This window comes from Acipenser ruthenus, chromosome 41 (genome assembly GCF_902713425.1).
Source record: "Acipenser ruthenus chromosome 41, fAciRut3.2 maternal haplotype, whole genome shotgun sequence".
Lineage (NCBI taxonomy): Eukaryota > Metazoa > Chordata > Actinopteri > Acipenseriformes > Acipenseridae > Acipenser > Acipenser ruthenus.
Window position 1 is genome coordinate 5431143 of NC_081229.1, and position 18831 is coordinate 5449973.

The 18831-nt window shown below is 43.4% G+C and overlaps 5 non-coding genes across 5 annotated transcripts; 1 reads left to right on the forward strand and 4 right to left on the reverse strand.

Annotated features, from left to right (window-relative positions):
• The first annotated feature begins 8 nt into the window (after window positions 1-8).
• trnas-uga (transfer RNA serine (anticodon UGA)) lies at window positions 9-90 on the forward strand. The gene has a single exon. It is a non-coding gene; the product is annotated as a tRNA-Ser (tRNA).
• Window positions 91-408: 318 nt separating this feature from the next.
• trnas-cga (transfer RNA serine (anticodon CGA)) lies at window positions 409-490 on the reverse strand. Its single transcript has one exon. It is a non-coding gene; the product is annotated as a tRNA-Ser (tRNA).
• A 326-nt stretch (window positions 491-816) lies between these two features.
• On the reverse strand, window positions 817-899 carry trnal-uaa (transfer RNA leucine (anticodon UAA)). Its single transcript has one exon. It is a non-coding gene; the product is annotated as a tRNA-Leu (tRNA).
• A 5653-nt stretch (window positions 900-6552) lies between these two features.
• trnal-uaa (transfer RNA leucine (anticodon UAA)) lies at window positions 6553-6635 on the reverse strand. Its single transcript has one exon. It is a non-coding gene; the product is annotated as a tRNA-Leu (tRNA).
• Window positions 6636-17828: 11193 nt separating this feature from the next.
• Window positions 17829-17911, reverse strand: trnal-uaa (transfer RNA leucine (anticodon UAA)). The gene has a single exon. It is a non-coding gene; the product is annotated as a tRNA-Leu (tRNA).
• Window positions 17912-18831: the final 920 nt, after the last annotated feature.

Below are 18831 nucleotides of genomic sequence, written 5' to 3' on the forward strand. Positions count from 1 at the left end.
AGCACAAAGTAGTCGTGGCCGAGTGGTTAAGGCGATGGACTTGAAATCCATTGGGGTCTCCCCGCGCAGGTTCAAATCCTGCCGACTACGTACACGTTTTGTACGTCCTCATTGTTATTTCTTATAGGTCTGTTAAGCTTAAAGGTCTATATTACTTGCCGTACTGTAAATTTCTTCAAAACTAGTATGTGTATAACTGTTTTCAATATCGCATGCATGGAAGGGTTAATATGACTTTATTACCCAACTATGTCATTGATGAGTGAGCAGAATTAATTTGGGAGTCACTTTAATGTATTAATACACTCAATCTCTGTTTAGTGACTATACAATCAACATATTGTATAGGCTTAATTGTATAAATAAATGTGCGGTCATAATTCCAGTCACCAGAGCACGAAAACACAACGTAGTCGGCAGGATTTGAACCTGCGCGGGGAGACCCCAATGGATTTCGAGTCCATCGCCTTAACCACTCGGCCACGACTACACATGGTTCGGTTTCTGAGGTTTAACATTAAACCAGTTCCAAAGAACCGGGAGCTGGTCGTGGTAATCATGTGGAAGGCAAAGTGTGCTACAATGAACACACCTGCCTCTGTTTAAACTGTGTCAGATGTTTATTTTAACTGCACTAGGACAGATTCCTTTGACACGTTATGAATGTTAATAAGCCTAATGAGAAGTTACAGTGGTTTGATTTCATATTCACCAATCCAAACTACAGAAGCAATCGCGTGTTGAATGTGCTCACTATAGTATATCTTCCATACATCCTTGATGCTCTATACGATTTTTATCAATAAAACGTGTATCTACCAGAAGTGGGGCTCGAACCCACGCGGACATACGTCCATTGGATCTTAAGTCCAACGCCTTAACCACTCGGCCATTCTGGTTGTAGTCACTACCATTAAAACGAATGCTGCTGATCCATACTGTACAGAGAGCAGTGCTCAGCATGCCACAAAAAACTTGTTTCAGCTGACCTGTCTTCAATGAAGGCGTTTCCATGAATCTTTTCTTTTTTTTTCTTTCTTTCTTTCTTTCTTTCTTTCTTTCTTTCTTTCTAATACAGTTTTACGGCAGTATATATACGTACATGTTGTTTTGTAAATAAAACAAGTTTGTAAAACGGTTTCCTATTCTCTTTGCCTGTTCTCAGTCAAAGAAAGCTGTACTTTCATGTCCGTCAGTTCTTTATTTCGTGTCGAAGGAACGAATTCTGGCAGATACATCTCAGGGTGTAATCGGTACATTGAAAAGCTCAGGATGCTGCTCTGTAGCACAATCAAGCCCTTTTCTTTAACCACTGGATCACACAGCTCTGTCACTGTTAGTGATATATTTTTCGTGTGGCTCTATAAGAACTCAGTGTGTCTTAGCCAGAGAGGTTGAACTGCTGCTGCTGCTGCTACTACTGCTACTACTAATAATAGTTTTTGCGATCAAGTAATATGGAAATGTGAGAAATATCATATCGCAAAGACACTGCTTGAAGGCAAGTGGTCTGTCTGTACAAGACACCACCTGTAATGAAACTTTATTGGGAGAATCATAGAATACAACTCTGTACCAACTAATAAGACCCTGTTTCAAAGCATGGGGTCAGTATTTTTTATATAAGCGAGAGGGTAAAACAATACACCAGCAAAGGGGTTCATTTTTAATGGCAACTTAAGTAAGGGAATCAAAGAAAGAATACAGCTGTGTACCAAACATTAAGACAACAGCTGTCACGTGTACTGTCTCTATGCAGCGTAACTTCAAAAGTAACATGACCTCAATATGGCAGCCATGTTAGGTCAGAGGTCAATGCCATGATCACCAACACTACAATACCTCACATGGGCTCCGAGGCTTTCGCACTGTGGGAGAGTCATTACAATACCTCACATGGGTTCAGAGGCTTTCGCACTGTGGGAGAGTCACTACAATACCTCACATGGGTTCAGAGGCTTTCACACTGTGGGAGAGTCACTACAATACCTCACATGGGCTCCGAGGCTTTCACACTGGGAGAGTCACTACAATACCTCACATGGGCTCCGAGGCTTTCACACTGGGAGAGTCACTACAATACCTCACATGGGCTCCGAGGTTTTCACACTGTGGGAGAGTCACTACAATACCTCATATGGGCTCCGAGGCTTTCACACTGTGGGAGAGTCACTATAATACCTCACATGGGCTCCGAGGCTTTCACACTGTGGGAGAGTCACTACAATACCTCACATGGGCTCCGAGACTTTCACACTGTGGGAGAGTCACTACAATACCTCACATGGGTTCAGAGGCTTTCACACTGTGGGAGAGTCACTACAATACCTCAAATGGGTTCAGAGGCTTTCACACTGTGGGAGAGTCACTACAATATCTCACATGGGCTCCGAGGCTTTCACACTGTGGGAGAGTCACTACAATACCTCACATGGGTTCAGAGGCTTTCACACTGTGGGAGAGTCACTACAATACCTCACATGGGCTCCGAGGCTTTCGCACTGTGGGAGAGTCACTACAATACCTCACATGGGATCCGAAGCTTTCACACTGGGAGAGTCACTACAATACCTCACATGGGTTCAGAGGCTTTCACACTGGGAGAGTCACTACAATACCTCACATGGGTTCAGAGGCTTTCACACTGTGGGAGAGTCACTACAATACCTCACATGGGCTCCGAGGCTTTCACACTGGGAGAGTCACTACAATACCTCACATGGGTTCAGAGGCTTTCACACTGTGGGAGAGTCACTACAATACCTCACATGTGTTCAGAGGCTTTCACACTGTGGGAGAGTCACTACAATACCTCACATGGGCTCCGACGCTTTCACACTGTGGGAGAGTCACTACAATACCTCAAATGGGTTCAGAGGCTTTCACACTGTGGGAGAGTCATTACAATACCTCACATGGGCTCCGAGGCTTTCACACTGTGAGAGACTCAGATTTGCAACCAAACTGGCATGAAAGGGTTAATCTTTGTTAAATGACACCCACAGTCGAACCTGATCTAGAGAATCACAGAATACAGCTGTGTACTGACGAGGAAGCCAATAGCTTGAGGCAATGGCAACAGCTGTTTGCAAACTTATACAAACTGCCCTTAAGAGGATAATAAAAATAACGAATATGTATAAAATAGGAGAAGATAGATCTTCACCTTTATATAATATAGGAGCAGCTAGATCTCCATCTTTATATAATATAGAAGCAGCTAGATCTCCACCTTTATATAATATAGGAGCAGCTAGATCTCCACCTTTATATAATATAGGAGCAGCTAGATCACCTTTATATAATATAGGAGCAGCTAGATCTTCACCTTTATATAATATAGGAGCAGCCAGATCTTCACCTTTGTACCACTGGAAGCCCTCTTGTCACTGCAGACTCGTCCTCCCACTGGCCTGCTGGATTGACAGCCGCACAGAAGAGGCCTGCTGTTCAGTTGTAGTAGGTGACACCATCACTGTTAGACCACTGCCAGTTCTCTTAGTCATGATACAGCCTGATCCAGGCATTCTCTTGTGTAGAATATTTTGCAAGATTTAAGAGCTGCTCTGCTCTTTCCTGGCTGCGCACAGTGGCCAGGTCTGTGTGCTTCTCTCTACAGTAGCTCTGAGCTTCAGACCAGCTCATCTCAGTATTCTCATAGTAATATCTTCTGAACTAAAGTTTGAAGCAGGACAAAAAACTTAAATAAAATAAAATGAACACAATTAAATAAAAGGGCTTTTTTAAAACAATTCAATATTTCAAGTCATGATGGCAAGGATAGTACAGCAGGAAATCAAAGGCACACAGGGATTAGAATGAGGTTTTCTTGTCATCAGTTATATATATATATATATATATATATATATATATATATATATATATATATATATATATATATATATATATATATATATATGATGCATTTTCACTACCACGTTATCAAGAGGAATGGTAGTTCCTTGCGCCAAGTTACAGCGAAGTGCCAGAACTGCCAGTGATGATATGATGGGACTATCTATACAGCACAGATAGTTTATGGGTTTTCAGGGTAGGTTTTGGCACAGCAAAAGTAAATCAGCCAAAAGCACCATTCCACATTTAATTTGTAGTTCCCAACACTCATACGTGAAATGTAGAAAAAAAAGTAAGTACCTGTTTGTTTGTGACAGAGATCGAATGATTCTTGATGTTCGATCTCCCTCTTGACCTGCCAGAGCGCTGTGTAAAGGGAACAGAATACCCTGGACTAAATGGCATGACAGTGTATTCCCAGGGTTAGGTGGAAGTTGGCAATCTAGACAGGAGGCAGAGCTACGGTACACGAAACCAATGACCTGGACGGGAAACTGCATGGCATCCGTGGATTGGAAGAGCAGATGTGCTCGTTGACCAAGGGGTCATGGGTGACATTATAAAAAAGGGGATGTAGTGATGTGATCTGTTCCTTTGTGAATGTTAAATGACCAAAAGGAGAACCTGTGCTGTGAAACGTGAGTGTTTTGTTTGATTTTTGGGTAACACTTTATATTAAAGTGCTGCTTATTAATGTTTTGTACATATATACTAGATACTTAACTATGTTATAGATTGTTAATAAAGCATTGTAGATGGTTTATAACCATGCAATAGCCATAGACGGAATTACGTTTAAACATCCCAAAGTAAAATAGGTGGCTAAAAACTGTCCCCTTTATAAAAATGTAATTATGTCTATGGCTATTGCATGGTTGTAAACAATCTACAGTGTTTTATTAACACTCTATAACATAGTTATTAAGCATCTATTATATTAGAGTCAGTTTCAGGTAAATCACTCAGGATAGATGCTTTAATCAAACACTGTGGTAACCTTTTTCTAAGTGTTTTTAAAACACAGCAATGATCCTGTGTTTTGTGTTATGAAAGCATTTGATTTGTTTGATGGGGGAGCTAGGAGATTTGCATTTTCCATTTGCTTAGCAGGGTTAGCAGCAGGGCTATGCAAAGTAGTGCAGTTCCCCTGCTTTCAAACTAAAGCCTTTTTGTGTTTCTACACATTCATTCTGTGCAACATTTGAGCATTTTAGTGTCTTTCTATACAGAATGTGTATTTATGAGAGAATTACAAATATGTATTGCTCTATGTATGTAAAATCTACAGTATAGCAATAATTATACATTTTAAAATAATATATTCCAGAATAATTCTCATATATATATATATATATATATAATTTATTTTTTAGCAGACACCCTTATCCAGGTCGACTTACAATTGTTACAAGATATCACATTATTTTTACATACAATTGCCCATTTATACAGTTGGGTTTTTACTGGAGCAATCTAGGTAAAGTACCTTGCTCAAGGGTACAGCAGCAGTGTCCCCACTGGGGATTGAACCCACAACCCTCTGGTCAAGAGTCCAGAGCCCTAACCACTACTCCACACTGCTGCAAACATATATTTATATATTTGCATTTGTGAATATCAAGAAATAGATATAGACAAATACATCCACATAAAGTCTTACCTTATCATTCAAAGCAGCACCAAGGTTCTCCTCTCCAGCTGGCAACACACTGACAATATGACAACTCAGCTTTCAAATGATATCCTGAGTGTGATGGGAGGAGCCAAAGACAACACCCCAATGACATCACACTTTACAAAGTGACTCTCACTCCCATATAATATATGGCAGATTAGAGGGAGGAGAGGTAGTGTGGGATATTTATGTATTTATTTATTTATCTTGATATTTATTTATTTATCACTATCATATAAATACTGACATTTAATACTGTATGAAACGAAAATAAATATTCAACAGTTCTTGTTCAATTTGTATATTAGTGAAGATTTTTGTACATAAAGGTTATCATGCTTTCATATATTTTTACATTCAAATTAAAAAAATATATATTGTAACGACCTGGACAATTGCTTTGTTGCAGGACTTGTTGTCTGTTCTGTGAAAGGTCTCTATTACTTGCTGTACTGTAAATTTAATCAAAACTAGTATGTGTATAGCTATTTTCAATATCACATGCATGGAAGGGATCATCTGACTTTATTACCCAACTATGTTATTGATGAATGACCATAATTCATTTGGGAGTCACTTTAATGTATTGTGCAGTATAAAATGAAACATAAAAATGAATTTTAATACACTCAATCTCTGTTTGATGGCTATAAAATCAATATATTGTATAGAATAAATTGTATACACATGGATCGCATCCCGAGGTTTAACATTAAACCAGTTCCAAAGAACCGGGAGCTGGTCGTGGTAATCATGTGGAAGGCAAAGTGGGCTACAATGAACACACCTGCCTCTGTTTAAACTGTGTCAGATGTTTATTTTAACTGCACTAGTACAGATTCCTTTGACACGTTATGAATGTTAAAAAGCCTAATTAGAAGTTACAGTGGTTTGATTTCATATTCACCAATCCAAACTACAGAAGCAATGGCGTGTTGAATGTGCTCACTATAGTATATTAGGAGGACATCTTCCAAACATCATTGACACTCTATACGATTTTTATCAATAAGAAGTATATCTACCAGAAGTGGGGCTCGAACCCACGCGAACATACGTCCATTGGATCTTAAGTCCAACGCCTTAACCACTCGGCCATTCTGGTTGTAGTCACTACCATTAAAACGAATGCTGCTGATCCATACTGTACAGAGAGCAGTGCTCAGCATGCCACAAAAAACTTGTTTCAGCTGACCTGTCTTCAATGAAGGCGTTTCCATGAATCTTTTCTTTTTTTTTCTTTCTTTCTTTCTTTCTTTCTTTCTTTCTAATACAGTTTTACGGCAGTATATATACGTACATGTTGTTTTGTAAATAAAACAAGTTTGTAAAACGGTTTCCTATTCTCTTTGCCTGTTCTCAGTCAAAGAAAGCTGTACTTTCATGTCCGTCAGTTCTTTATTTCGTGTCGAAGTAACGAATTCTGGCAGAAACATCTCAGTGTGTAATCGGTACATTGAAAAGCTCAGGATGCTGCTCTGTAGCACAATCAAGCCCTTTTCTTTAACCACTGGATCACACAGCTCTGTCACTGTTAGTGATATATTTTTCGTGTGGCTCTATAAGAACTCAGTGTGTCTTAGCCAGAGAGGTTGAACTGCTGCTGCTGCTGCTGCTACTACTACTACTAATAATAGTTTTTGTGATCAAGTAATATGGAAATGTGAGAAATATCACATCGCAAAGACACTGCTTGAAGGCAAGTGGTCTGTCTGTACAAGACACCACCTGTAATGAAACTTTATTGGGAGAATCATAGAATACAACTCTGTACCAACTAATAAGACCCTGTTTCAAAGCATGGGGTCAGTATTTTTGATATAGCGAGAGGGTAAAACAATGCACCAGTAAAAGGGGTTCATTTTTAATGGCAACTTAAGTAAGGGAATCAAAGAAAGAATACAGCTGTGTACCAAACATTAAGACAACAGCTGTCACGTGTACTGTCTCTATGCAGCGTAACTTCAAAAGTAACATGACCTCAATATGGCAGCCATGTTAGGTCAGAGGTCAATGCCATGATCACCAACACTACAATACCTCACATGGGCTCCGAGGCTTTCGCACTGTGGGAGAGTGTGGCAAAGCGCCCCGCCCCTGTGTGCATTTGTGTTATGTGTATGTATGTTGCGTGTGTAAATGTTGGTGTATAGTCATTGGTACACGGGATATAAACGGGTCTGTGTTTCACGTGTATTTAAAAAGTGTATATTTGTATTTAGGCACGGGATTGCACATCACGCACGTGCATTTAAAATATAATATGTGAACACGGGGTTTCACGTAATGAATTCACGTGCTGGGATTCAAGTGAGTAATTAATTAGTAATTGAATCCCAGCACAACAGTATAAATAGATGCACGTTTAGTCACTCGTGGTTGGGTGTTCGGAAGAGGAGAACGGGTGAGAGAGAGAGAGGAGTAATTAAGATCGTAAAAGTAAAGATAAGTTTGTTTGTACTCACCGTGTCTGTCTGTCTGTCCGTGCACCGTTTGTTTAGTGTTAGTCGTTTTGTATGTCTGTTTATTTTGGCTACCAGTGCCGTGTCCTGTTTTGTGTACCGTTTAAAACCTTTTTATTTGTTAATAAACGCTGAGTGCAGCCATTGCACTCAGCTCATCATCACAACCACTGTCTGTGTGTTTGAATTCCTGTCTGGTCTGACGCAACCCACTCTGGCCGTCTTTGTGACACGTGGTGTCATCGTGGGATAGCCGCGCCTCCAAGCGTCAGACCAGGAGGGGTCTGGATTTAAAAAAAAAAAAAAAAAAAAAAAAAGAAAAAAAAGGATTACAAATATTGTTTTGGGGGAAAAAAAAAAAAAGGTCAATGGCAGAAGACGCCATCAAACTGCAGGGCTGGTTCCTGGAGAATGCTGGGCTGGAGGCCCAGTCTCTGCCCATAGTCGTCCGGGTCCTGTGGATGATGGACAGTGAGAGATGGGAGGCATATCAGCAGGAACACACCCCAAACACCTTGGAGGAGGGTGTGGAGTTTGTCCTCAACTACCTGGAGGCAACCATAAATGGAACAGCAGCCCAGGTAGCAGGACCACCAGCAGAGGAGTACCTGCTGTCCCCATCTCCACCAGCAGAGGGTGAGTACCTGCTTCCCCATCTCCACCAGCAGAGGGTGAGTACCTGCTGTCCCCATCTCCACCAGCAGAGGGTGAATGCCTGCTGGTTTTGCCTCCACAGCCCAAATGGGAGGAGCCTGAGCATCCACAGCCCAAATGGGAGGAGCCCAAGCGGAAGGAGCCCGAATGTCCTACGCCTGAGTGGGAGGAGCCCGAATGTCCTACGCCTGAGTGGGGGGAGCCCGAACGTCCTACGCCTGAGTGGGGGGAGCCCGAACGTCCACAGCCTGAGTGGGGGGAGCCCGAACGTCCACAGCCCAACAGGGAGGAGTCGGGGCGTCCACAGCCCAACAGGGAGGAGTCGGGGCGTCCACAGCCCAACAGGGAGGAGTCGGGGCGTCAACAGCCCAACAGGGAGGAGTCGGGGCGTCCACAGCCCAACAGGGAGGAGTCGGGGCGTCCACAGCCCAAAAGGGAGGAGTCGGGGCGTCCACAGCCCAAAGGGAGGCAAGTCGGGGCTTCCACAGCCCTGGGACCCAAGCCACCAGCAGAGGGAAAATGCCTGCTGGTTCAGCCCCAAGAGCCAGAAGGGGAGGAGTTACAGGCTCAACCCCCTGAAAATTTTTGGGGGGGAGAAGGGCAGGATGCTGGTGTCCCCCAGCAGCCTCTCGCTATGCTGCTGAAGGCAGCACGGCGTGCACATGCCCAGCCGCCACAGCAGAGGGAGCCAGCACCGCCAGGAGCAGAGGAGCTGGAGCTGCCTCTACCTCCACCACCTCCAGGAGCAGAGGAGCAGGAGCTGCCTCTGCCTCCGCCACCACCACCGCAAGGAGCAGAGGAGCAGGAGCTGCCTCTGCCTCCACCACCTCCAGGAGCAGAGGAGCAGGAGCTGCCTCTGCCTCCGCCACCACCACCGCCAGGAGCAGAGGAGCTGGAGCTGCCTCTGCCTCCACCACCGCCAGGAGCAGAGGAGCTGGAGCTGCCTCTGCCTCCACCACCGCCAGGAGCAGAGGAGCTGGAGCTGCCTCTGCCTCCACCACCGCCCGGAGCAGAGGAGCAGGAGCTGCCTCTGCTGCCCGTACCTCCGCAGGGAGTACGGTGGCCGGAGCCCCAGAAAGGGGAGCTGCCGGCCACGAAGAAGGGGGAGGAGGTCTGGAGACCACTTTCCCCAGCAGCAGTTTCGCTGCAGGAGTTCTTGTGGCCGGAGCCCCACAGGAGGGAGCTGCCGGCTACGAAGAAGGGGGAGGTCGGGGGACCACCTACCCCCGCAGCTTTTTCGCTGCAGGACGGGACCAACAGGCTGTCAGCCGTGCCACTACCGGCAGGGGTGCTGACAGCATGGCCAGCCATGGGCCCACTGAAGCCTCCCTTCCCAGCCCGAGACTTTGTCCTGGACTGCTGGATTTTTAAGGGGGGAGGTGGCCATTGAGGCCATGTGTGCTGCGCACAAGGGGGGGTATATGTGGCAAAGCGCCCCGCCCCTGTGTGCATTTGTGTTATGTGTATGTATGTTGCGTGTGTAAATGTTGGTGTATAGTCATTGGTACACGGGATATAAACGGGTCTGTGTTTCACGTGTATTTAAAAAGTGTATATTTGTATTTAGGCACGGGATTGCACATCACGCACGTGCATTTAAAATATAATATGTGAACACGGGGTTTCACGTAATGAATTCACGTGCTGGGATTCAAGTGAGTAATTAATTAGTAATTGAATCCCAGCACAACAGTATAAATAGATGCACGTTTAGTCACTCGTGGTTGGGTGTTCGGAAGAGGAGAACGGATGAGAGAGAGAGAGGAGTAATTAAAATCGTAAAAGTAAAGATAAGTTTGTTTGTACTCACCGTGTCTGTCTGTCTGTCCGTGCACCGTTTGTTTAGTGTTAGTCGTTTTGTATGTCTGTTTATTTTGGCTACCAGTGCCGTGTCCTGTTTTGTGTACCGTTTAAAACCTTTTTATTTGTTAATAAACGCTGAGTGCAGCCATTGCACTCAGCTCATCATCACAACCACTGTCTGTGTGTTTGAATTCCTGTCTGGTCTGACGCAACCCACTCTGGCCGTCTTTGTGACAGAGAGTCATTACAATACCTCACATGGGTTCAGAGGCTTTCACACTGTGGGAGAGTCATTACAATACCTCACATGGGTTCAGAGGCTTTCACACTGTGGGAGAGTCATTACAATACCTCACATGGGTTCAGAGGCTTTCGCACTGTGGGAGAGTCACTACAATACCTCACATGGGCTGCGAGGCTTTCACACTGTGGGAGAGTCACTACAATACCTCACATGGGTTCAGAGGCTTTCACACTGTGGGAGAGTCATTACAATACCTCACATGGGTTCAGAGGCTTTCACACTGTGGGAGAGTCACTACAATACCTCACATGGGTTCAGAGGCTTTCACACTGTGGGAGAGTCACTACAATACCTCACATGGGTTCAGAGGCTTTCACACTGTGGGAGAGTCACTACAATACCTCACATGGGTTCAGAGGCTTTCACACTGTGGGATAGTCACTACAATACCACACATGGGCTCCGAGGCTTTCACACTGTGGGAGAGTCACTACAATACCTCACATGGGTTCAGAGGCTTTCACACTGTGGGAGAGTCATTACAATACCTCACATGGGTTCAGAGGCTTTCGCACTGTGGGAGAGTCACTACAATACCTCACATGGGCTCCGAGGCTTTCACACTGTGTGAGAGTCACTACAATACCTCACATGGGTTCAGAGGCTTTCACACTGTGGGAGAGTCACTACAATACCTCACATGGGTTCCAAGGCTTTCACACTGTGGGAGAGTCATTACAATACCTCACATGGGTTCAGAGGCTTTCACACTGTGAGAGAGTCACTACAATACCTCACATGGGCTCCGAGGCTTTCACACTGTGGGAGAGTCACTACAATACCTCACATGGGCTCCGAGGCTTTCACACTGTGGGAGAGTCACTACAATACCTCACATGGGTTCAGAGGCTTTCACACTGTGGGAGAGTCACTACAATACCTCACATGGGTTCAGAGTCTTTCACACTGTGGGAGAGTCACTACAATACCTCACATGGGCTCCAAGACTTTCACACTGTGGGAGAGTCATTACAATACCTCACATGGGCTCTGAGGCTTTCACACTGTGGGAGAGTCACTACAATACCTCACATGGGCTCCAAGGCTTTCACACTGTGGGAGAGTCACTACAATACCTCACATGGGTTCAGAGGCTTTCACACTGTGGGAGAGTCACTACAATACCTCACATGGGTTCAGAGGCTTTCACACTGTGGGATAGTCAATACAATACCTCACATGGGCTCCGAGGCTTTCACACTGTGGGAGAGTCTCTACAATACCTCACATGGGCTCCGAGGCTTTCACACTGTGGGAGAGTCACTATAATACCTCACATGGGCTCTGAGGCTTTCGCACTGTGGGAGAGTCACTACAATACCTCACATGGGTTCAGAGGCTTTCACACTGTGGGAGAGTCACTACAATACCTCACATGGGCTCCAAGGCTTTCGCACTGTGGGAGAGTCACAACAATACCTCAAATGAGCTCCAAGGCTTTCACACTGTGGGAGAGTCACTACAATACCTCACATGGGCTCCGAGGCTTTCACACTGGGAGAGTCACTACAATACCTCACATGGGCTCCGAGGCTTTCACACTGTGGGAGAGTCACTATAATACCTCACATGGGCTCTGAGGCTTTCGCACTGTGGGAGAGTCACTACAATACCTCACATGGGTTCAGAGGCTTTCACACTGTGGGAGAGTCACTACAATACCTCACATGGGCTCCAAGGCTTTCGCACTGTGGGAGAGTCACAACAATACCTCAAATGAGCTCCAAGGCTTTCACACTGTGGGAGAGTCACTACAATACCTCACATGGGCTCCGAGGCTTTCACACTGGGAGAGTCACTACAATACCTAACATGGGCTCCGAGGCTTTCACACTGTGGGAGAGTCACTACAATACTTCACATGGGCTCCGAGGCTTTCACACTGTGAGAGAGTCACTACAATACCTCACATGGGCTCCGAGGCTTTCACACTGTGGGAGAGTCACTACAATACCTCACATGGGTTCAGAGGCTTTCACACTGTGGGTTAGTCACTACAATACCTCACATGGGCTCCAAGGCTTTCACACTGTGGGAGAGTCACTACAATACCTCACATGGGCTCCGAGGCTTTCACACTGTGGGAGAGTCACTACAATACCTCACATGGGCTCCGAGGCTTTCACACTGGGAGAGTCACTACAATACCTCACATGGGTTCAGAGGCTTTCACACTGTGGGAGAGTCATTACAATACCTCACATGGGCTCCGAGGCTTTCACACTGGGAGAGTCACTACAATACCTCACATGGGCTCCGAGGCTTTCACACTGTGGGAGAGTCACTACAATACCTCACATGGGTTCAGAGGCTTTCACACTGTGGGAGAGTCACTACAATACCTCACATGGGTTCAGAGGCTTTCACACTGTGGGAGAGTCACTACAATACCTCACATGGGCTCCGAGGCTTTCACACTGTGGGAGAGTCACTACAATACCTCACATGGGCTCCGAGGCTTTCACACTGTGGGAGAGTCACTACAATACCTCACATGGGCTCTGAGGCTTTCACACTGTGGGAGAGTCACTACAATACCTCACATGGGTTCAGAGGCTTTCACAGTGTGGGAGAGTCATTACAATACCTCACATGGGTTCAGAGGCTTTCACACTGTGGGAGAGTCACTACAATACCTCACATGGGCTCCGAGGCTTTCACACTGTGGGAGAGTCACTACAATACCTCACATGGGCTCTGAGGCTTTCACACTGTGGGAGAGTCACTACAATACCTCACATGGGCTCCAAGGCTTTCACACTCTGGGAGAGTCACTACAATACCTCACATGGGCTCCGAGGCTTTCACACTGTGGGAGAGTCACTACAATACCTCACATGGGCTCCGAGGCTTTCACACTGTGGGAGAGTCACTACAATACCTCACATGGGTTCAGAGGCTTTCACACTGTGGGAGAGTCATTACAATACCTCACATGGGCTCCGAGGCTTTCACACTGGGAGAGTCACTACAATACCTCACATGGGCTCCGAGGCTTTCACACTGTGGGAGAGTCACTACAATACCTCACATGGGTTCAGAGGCTTTCACACTGTGGGAGAGTCACTACAATACCTCACATGGGTTCAGAGGCTTTCACACTGTGGGAGAGTCACTACAATACCTCACATGGGCTCCGAGGCTTTCACACTGTGGGAGAGTCACTACAATACCTCACATGGGCTCCGAGGCTTTCACACTGTGGGAGAGTCACTACAATACCTCACATGGGCTCTGAGGCTTTCACACTGTGGGAGAGTCACTACAATACCTCACATGGGTTCAGAGGCTTTCACACTGTGGGAGAGTCACTACAATACCTCACATGGGTTCAGAGGCTTTCACACTGTGGGAGAGTCACTACAATACCTCACATGGGCTCCGAGGCTTTCACACTGTGGGAGAGTCACTACAATACCTCACATGGGCTCTGAGGCTTTCACACTGTGGGAGAGTCACTACAATACCTCACATGGGCTCCGAGGCTTTCACACTGTGAGAGACTCAGCTTTGCAACCAAACTGGCATGAAAGGGTTAATCTTTGTTAAATGACACCCACAGTCGAACCTGATCTAGAGAATCACAGAATACAGCTGTGTACTGACGAGGAAGCCAATAGCTTGAGGCAATGGCAACAGCTGTTTGCAAACTTATACAAACTGCCCTTAAGAGGATAATAAAAATAACGAATATGTATAAAATAGGAGAAGATAGATCTCCACCTTTATATAATATAGGAGCAGCTAGATCTCCACCTTTATATAATATAGGAGCAGCCAGATATTCACCTTTATATAATATAGGAGCAGCCAGATCTTCACCTTTATATAATATAGGAGCAGCCAGATCTTCACCTTTGTACCACTGGAAGCCCTCTTGTCACTGCAGACTCGTCCTCCCACTGGCCTGCTGGATTGACAGCAGCACAGAAGAGGCCTGCTGTTCAGTTGTAGTAGGTGACACCATCACTGTTAGACCACTGCCAGTTCTCTTAGTCATGATACAGCCCGATCCAGGCATTCTTTTGTGTAGAATATTTTGCAAGATTTAAGAGCTGCTCTGCTCTTTCCTGGCTGCGCACAGTGGCCAGGTCTGTGTGCTTCTCTCTACAGTAGCTCTGAGCTTCAGACCAGCTCATCTCAGTATTCTCATAGTAATATCTTCTGAACTAAAGTTTGAAGCAGGACAAAAAACTTAATTAAAATAAAATGAACACAATTAAATAAAGGGCTTTTTAAAACAATTCAATATTTCAAGTCATGATGGCAAGGATAGTACAGCAGGAAATCAAAGGCACACAGGGATTAGAATGAGGTTTTCTTTTCTTGAGAGCTGTGTAAAGGGAACAGAATACCCTGGACTAAATGGCACGACAGTTTATTCCCAGGGTTAGGTGGAAGTTGGCCATCTAGACAGGAGGCAGAGCTACGGAACACAAAACCAATGACCTGGACGGGAAACGGCATGGCATCCGTGGATTGGAAGAGCAGATGTGCTCGTTGACCAAGGGGTCATGGGTGACATTATAAAAAAGGGGATGTAGTGATGTGATCTGTTCCTTTGTGAATGTTAAATGACCAAAAGGAGAACCTGTGCTGTGAAACGTGAGTGTTTTGTTTGTTTTTTGGGTAACACGTTATATTAAAGTGCTGCTTATTAATGTTTTGTACATATATACTAGATACTTAACTATGTTATAGATTGTTAATAAAGCATTGTAGATGGTTTATAACCATGCAATAGCCATAGACGGAATTACGTTTAAACATCCCAAAGTAAAATAGGTGGCTAAAAACTGTCCCCTTTATAAAAATGTAATTCCGTCTATGGCTATTGCATGGTTGTAAACAATCTACAATGTTTTATTAACACTCTATAACATAGTTATTAAGCATCTATTATATTAGAGTCAGTTTCAGGTAAATCACTCAGGATAGATGCTTTAATCAAACACTGTGGTAACCTTTTTATTAGTGTTTTTAAAACACATCAATGATCCTGTGATTTGTTTGAAGGGGGAGCTAGGAGATTTGCATTTTCCATTTGCTTAGAAGGGTTAGCAGCAGGGCTATGCAAAGTAGTGCAGTTCCCCTGCTTTCAAACTAAAGCCTTTTTGTGTTTCTACACATTCATTCTGTGCAACATTTGAGCATTTTAGTGTCTTTCTATACAGAATGTGTATTTATGTGAGAATTACAAATATGTATTGCTCTATGTATGTAAAATCTACAGTATAGCAATAATTATACATTTTATGACATTTTAAAATAATGTATTCCAGAATATTTCTCATACATATATATATAATTTATTTTTTAGCAGACGCCCTTATCCAGGGCGACTTACAATTGTTACAAGATATCACATTATTTTTACATACAATTGCCCATTTATACAGTTGGGTTTTTACTGGCGCAATCTAGGTAAAGTACCTTGCTCAAGGGTACAGCAGCAGTGTCCCCACTGGGGATTGAACCCACAACCCTCTGGTCAAGAGTCCAGAGCCCTAACCACTACTCCACACTGCTGCAAACATATATTTATATATTTGCATTTGTGAATATCAAGAAATAGATATAGACAAATACATCCACATAAAGTCTTACCTTATCATTCAAAGCAGCACCAAGGTTCTCCTCTCCAGCTGGCAACACACTGACAATATGACAACTCAGCTTTCAAATGATATCCTGAGTGTGATGGGAGGAGCCAAAGACAACACCCCAATGACATCACACTTTACAAAGTGACTCTCACTCCCATATAATATATGGCAGATTAGAGGGAGGAGAGGTAGTGTGGGATATTTATGTATTTATTTATTTATCTTGATATTTATTTATTTATCACTATCATATAAATACTGACATTTAATACTGTATGAAACGAAAATAAATATTCAACAGTTCTTGTTCAATTTGTATATTAGTGAAGATTTTTGTACATAAAGGTTATCATGCTTTCATATATTTTTACATTCAAATTAAAAATATATATATTGTAACGACCTGGACAATTGCTTTGTTGCAGGACTTCTTGTCTGTTCTGTGAAAGGTCTCTATTACTTGCTGTACTGTAAATTTCATCAAAACTAGTATGTCAGGACTGCCCAGTCCCTGACCACATTCCGGCGCCTCCTTAAGACTCACCTCTTCAAACAGCACCTGTAGAACTCCTCTGTTGTATCCTGGGACACTATCACCCTTCATTTAAATATGCTCTATTTTGCTCTTATCTGCCCCCTATTGTACTGCATTTAATCCTGTACCTCAGAATATTGTAATCTGCCAAGTGTTTAATCTGTAGTATTTTGTACTTAATCATATCCTGATGTAACTATCACTATTTAATCATATCCTGAAGTAACTTTCACTATTATCTGCTGTATTATTGAATTGTGGTTTGTCACACTTGAGAATTATTGTATTTCTTGTTCTTATTGTATGACTTATATTGTAACACTTGAATGTATTTGTATTTGCTTGCGATTGTAAATCGCCCTGGATAAGGGCGTCTGCTAAGAAATAAATAATAATAATAATGTGTATAGCTATTTTCAATATCACATGCATGGAAGGGATACTCTGACTTTATTACCCAACTATGTTATTGATGAATGACCATAATTCATTTGGGAGTCACTTTAATGTATTGTGCAGTATAAAATGAAACATAAAAAATGAATTTTAATACACTCAATCTCTGTTTGATGGCTATAAAATCAATATATTGTATAGGATAAATTGTATACACATGGATCGCATCCCGAGGTTTAACATTAAACCAGTTCCAAAGAACCGGGAGCATGTGGAAGGCAAAGTGGGCTACAATGAACACACCTGCCTCTGTTTAAACTGTGTCAGATGTTTATTTTAACTGCACTAGGACAGATTCCTTTGACACGTTATGAATGTTAATATGCCTAATTAGAAGTTACAGTGGTTTGATTTCATATTCACCAATCCAAACTACAGAAGCAATAGCGTGTTGAATGTGCTCACTACAGTATATTAGGAGGACATCTTCCAAACATCCTTGATGCTCTATACGATTTTTATCAATAAAAAGTGTATCTACCAGAAGTGGGGCTCGAACCCACGCGGACATACGTCCATTGGATCTTAAGTCCAACGCCTTAACCACTCGGCCATCCTGGTTCTGGTCACTAACGAAAATAACTTGTTTCAGGTTCCCTGTCTTCAATGAAGGCGTTTCCATGTGTGCTTGCTTGCTTGCTTGCTTGCTTTTTTCTTTCTTTCTTTCTTTCTTTCTTTCTTTCTTTCTTTCTTTCTTTCTTTCTAATACAGTTTTAGGGCAGTATATATACGTACATGTTGTTTTGTAAATAACACAAGTTTGCAAAACGATTTCCTATTCTCTTTGCCTGTTCTGAGTCAAAGAAAACTGTACTTTCATGTCCGTCAGTTCTTTATTTCGTCGAAGGAACGAATTCTGGCAGAAACATCTCACGGGGAACTCCTGTAATCGGTACATTAATCAGCTCAGGAAGCTGCTCTGTAGCACAATCAGGGAACGCGTTCGGCTATTGCCCGAAAGGTTGGTGGTTCAAGCCTACTCAGGGACCATGCTTTCTGGATTTCATAAGAAAACTGCAATGTAATGAACAAAACTATTTCCTCACTATATTATTATTATTATTATTTATTAGCAGATGCCCTTATCCAGGGTGACTTACAATTGTTACTTTATCCATTCTAACAAAAGAGAAACTAAACCTTGTGTTATTTATTTCAAATTAAAAAAAAAAATATTAAAAAAACACAATTCTTCCTGTCTCAACAATTGACCACTGAAAGGTTTGTTCAATAATCTTCCAAATTCGTTTCTTAACAAATTACATTGCGCTAATTATTTGTTTATTTAGCAGACACCTTTACCCAAGGCGACTTACAGAGAGACTAGGGTGTGTGAACTATGTATCAGCTGCAGAGTCACTTACAATTACGTCTCACCCGAAAGATAGAGCACAAGGAGGTTAAGTGACTTGCTCAGAGTCACACAATCAGCCAGTGACTGAGGTGGGATTTAAACCAGGGACCTCCTGGTTACAAGCCCA